This window comes from Natrix helvetica, assembly GCF_964273705.1.
Source record: "Natrix helvetica genome assembly, chromosome: 1".
NCBI lineage: Eukaryota > Metazoa > Chordata > Lepidosauria > Squamata > Natricidae > Natrix > Natrix helvetica.
The window spans coordinates 291,157,730-291,161,594 of record NC_138548.1 but is presented as its reverse complement, the minus strand read 5'-3'; the positions used below and the strand labels follow the sequence as shown (position 1 = coordinate 291,161,594).

At 40.7% G+C, this 3,865-nt stretch overlaps 1 long non-coding RNA gene across 1 annotated transcript; it reads left to right on the top strand.

Annotated features, from left to right (window-relative positions):
- Positions 1-1,216: 1,216 nt before the first annotated feature.
- On the top strand, positions 1,217-2,896 carry LOC309388259. Its single transcript, XR_014174737.1, has 3 exons — positions 1,217-1,326; positions 1,880-1,908; positions 2,820-2,896. It is a non-coding gene; the product is annotated as an uncharacterized lncRNA (long non-coding RNA).
- The last annotated feature ends 969 nt before the right edge of the window (positions 2,897-3,865 follow it).

The following is a 3,865-nucleotide window of genomic DNA, read 5'->3' as shown; positions in this document are numbered from 1 at the left end:
TGCACGCTACGCTATGGATGACGTGTGGAGAGACTAGTTCAGATTGTTACATATTTGCACCCCCAGTAACTGAATGCTGTTGACCACCGTGTTATCCACATGCTTCACAAATGATTTCTGGCAGATTTGGCATATCAGTCATGGGTCATCAAGGTGAACAGTAGTGCACTTGAGATAGAGTCCTGTGGGGAACCTGAATGCAAGGAGATGGAATTGGAGACTTTTCTTCCAACTCATACATACTACCTGTACACTATCTACAAGTCACTATGTACAGATTTTAACCCTATTATGAAGAAAAGGCTGGTTTATTGACTCATGCATTTTATATGGCTGTGTCAACCTATAATGACATAGGAAGAGACCATCAATTCATTTGGAGCTGATCATTGGATGACACACAAATCTATTTCATCACAATAAATCATTTAATTCATAGCATGACTCCTCAAAATACTTGCCTGTGAATGGTGAGAGTTTGAACGGAATAGCTGAATCTAAGCAAAATGAAAGTACAGAATTCAGGTTTTCTGTATATAACTACCTAGTCCTGGGGCCCATTTATTTGGATGCTGTTATTATACCTAAGGTTCATCATACAATCAGCCAGATGTTCAGACTAGATTTGGCATTTTTGTCCACATATGAAGTCCTCCTCACAGACCTGTGAAAACCAAATATTGATGTCTGATGGTGTTAAAGGTCACGGGATGTAAGCTGCTGATATTGTTCAAGTGAAGCTCTGGTTGTTTTGGGATTTCACTCAAGGGATCTGTTATTATTATCAATAATACTACCCTTGCTTTCTTTTGCCACAGACATTCTATTTCTATTTGCAAGTCTTTTTATTTTACTATCTTTTCCAGTTCTTTCTCTTCTCTTCCGCTCCCATATGCACTATCCAGGCTTTTTTCTTCTTCTTATCAACAATTATGTCTGTTGTGTTATGTGGCAAATGCTCGTTTGTTTCAATCGAAAGTGCCAGAGCATTTTAGTTTCTTCATTTTTATGGAGAAGTTTGAAAATATTTTAATCGGGAGAGGGGTCCTTCTTGAATCCTGTGATAATTGTGTAAAAGGAAGCTCACAACTGGCAAACTTGCCACCCACTTCAGCAACAGCCAATTTCACATCCAATTGCATCCAGAAAGGACAGATTTCATCACCAGAGTAGACAGGGTTGGCATATAAAGCCTGGAAGGGCAGGGGAAAGTTTTGAGGCCTCACTTTCAGCATCAACTATTCCACTTCGACCAAGTTCAGTGAGGAATCATGAAGCCAGGAAGCTTTTTGCTACTCACTCTCCTGCTCTTCTTCTTGTACTCCGGTAAGTTCTGTTTTCTATTCTAACTTTTCCTTTTCTGGGAGATTTGAGGACACCCTTGTCTCCAGGGAAAAACAGACAATAATCCACGGATACCCCCAAGGCTGGTTCAGTGGGAATTAATTCTTGCTCGGGGAATCTGCACAGAATGCAAATAAAAAGTGTGCAGCATTGGCTATTTCACTAGAAGACCCTCAAAGCAGGGTTTTCCAGTTGTGACTCATAGTTTCTAAGAGGTCTGATGCAGCGTTCCCATTTCTTGGAATAAAGTGGTTCTTCCAGGTACGTAAGCAGAATTCCTGTGGAAATCAAGAATATTGAACTGCCTATTGACATCCCTATCACCTGTAATGGTTGGTTTTCACTGGATTTTGTGTTAGAGTTTTGTGTTAATCTTTTGTTTTTATTTCAGCTGGTCCATGATGTTAATGGAAGAGAGGGAGGGAGCAAGGGACAGCACAAATTGAAATGCACCTGTTATAAAAAAAATAGTAGATCATATGGAATTGTTTCAAATGCTCACATTTTGCATCATTTCCCTCCCCCCCCCCCCCAGATATTGCTGCACAAAGAATCGATTTAAAGGTGAGTACTTTTCGTTATTAAATTTTAGTTATTAAATGAAGTTCTTGGATAAGACCCAGAAGTGTGGATGCATCATAACCCCATGCCTGTCCCTCCTCCTCACCACCACCTTTGTGGACAACATGTTGTAAGCTCATATACAATATGACTCTGAGCAATTTTTTCAGGCAGTTTCCTCTCAACTTCCCCTATCAGGCCAGTTCTGTTTTCATCCATTCTCCCAAGCTGCTTACCCTCCTAAACCCTTCAAGGGCTTACAATTGAAAACATTTTCACTGCACAATGTAAACTATAAAAAAACCTAAACAATGTTACAGAGCTGTTTCTTTTAGTGCATCTTGCATATGGAACCTTAATAGTTAGGCAGACTATTGCAAACTTTGCACATCTAATCAGTAATATAACAACTGTAAATTGTAATTCCTAACAAAACCCAGATCCATTTTCCAGCATTGATGTTGTGTAATGGTCTATATTGCAAGAAGGAGCACCACCTGGAATAGGAAGGAACTTTGCAGAAGAAAGAATTAAAAGCTGATAGGATAGAACCTCGTATTCAGTTTATCTCAGTTTATCCAAATTATCATCAGAACTGCAGAAGAGATGGGTTCCAGCAGTCACTACTGCCAGTTCGTTCATGGCTGTACTGTGCGCGCATGAGCACTGGAATAAAAATTGCTCTGCGCATGCGAAGAAGCAAAAAACAAGATGGCGGCACTTACGGTATTGTCAGGCAAACTGGTTCGGGGACAAGGCAGGCCTGGGCCGCTGCCGGTTCCAGTGACCCAGGCCACCAAACCACTATCGGTTCGACCAAACTGGGCCGAACTGATAGGAACCCACCACGGAACTGCACCTTAAATAGAAGGGAAGGGAACCCTATGAAATATCTCATTTGCTTTTTCCCATAGCGTTATTGTGATGGGTACCCAAAAGACATCTGCACCCTGGCTTATCAACCCCATTGTGGCTCTGATGGCAGGACTTATGGCAACCAGTGTTTTTTCTGCAATGCTTACATGTAAGTACATGTTTCACTCTGTGCAACTGGAGAAGAAACCTTTTGGAGAGGAAGCCCTGGATTTCTAGGCTTCAAAAAAGGAATGTATTATCTTCCTTTCAGGTATTCACGCTAAAACCATTTTCTGTCAAAGAGAAGTTGCATGGTGGTTTTAGGGTGGGGGGGGGGGGGGAGGAAGCATAGGGAACTTGCCACTTTCAGAAAATACCAGGTAATCTTGCTGACTATTACAGTCTTTTGGCTGGGTGAGCCACTATAGTGGGTATATATCTGTGTGTTTTTAATTTAGTTTTTATCCCTGTTTTCGTTCCCTGTTTCTCTTCAGTCGCAGTGGAAGACGAATTCAGCTGGTACGCGTTGGACCATGTTGAAATCTTAAAATGCAGAAGCCTAAGGAACATTGATTACGAATGTCTCACCATCTTCATGCCTTGCTTATTAATATCCCCACAAAAATGCTGTTCTTCCCTCTGATTTTGCTCTGTTGCTCTATTAAATGTCTTTGGTGGATTTATCAATAAACAAAGCAAAGCATTATCTCTCCACGAATCTTCCTTTGATATCTGTTTCTGCCATACTAGACTTTTTAGATAAGGTGGTTGTTCGTACTTGAAGAAAGCCAGGTATTTGGGATAATACATTCAAGAAAATGATCACCCTTTATCAAGGCAGGATTAGAAAACTTAATAAAAAAAATACCTTCACAGATCTTATGTGAATGGTAGCAATTATTTCTTTGGCTCTTATTGCAGATTGGGGTCCAACTTGAGGTACCATTGTTCACTTAATAGCTTCCCTATTAGAGGAGTAAATGATCACTTATGACAGATGGCTAAGTTGGGGAAGGAAGAAATACCCAGAAGAGATGAGGACCACGTGGTCCTGTCCTCTCCTGTCTTACAGAGGAAGGAGTTACTATTTGGCAAATTAATAACA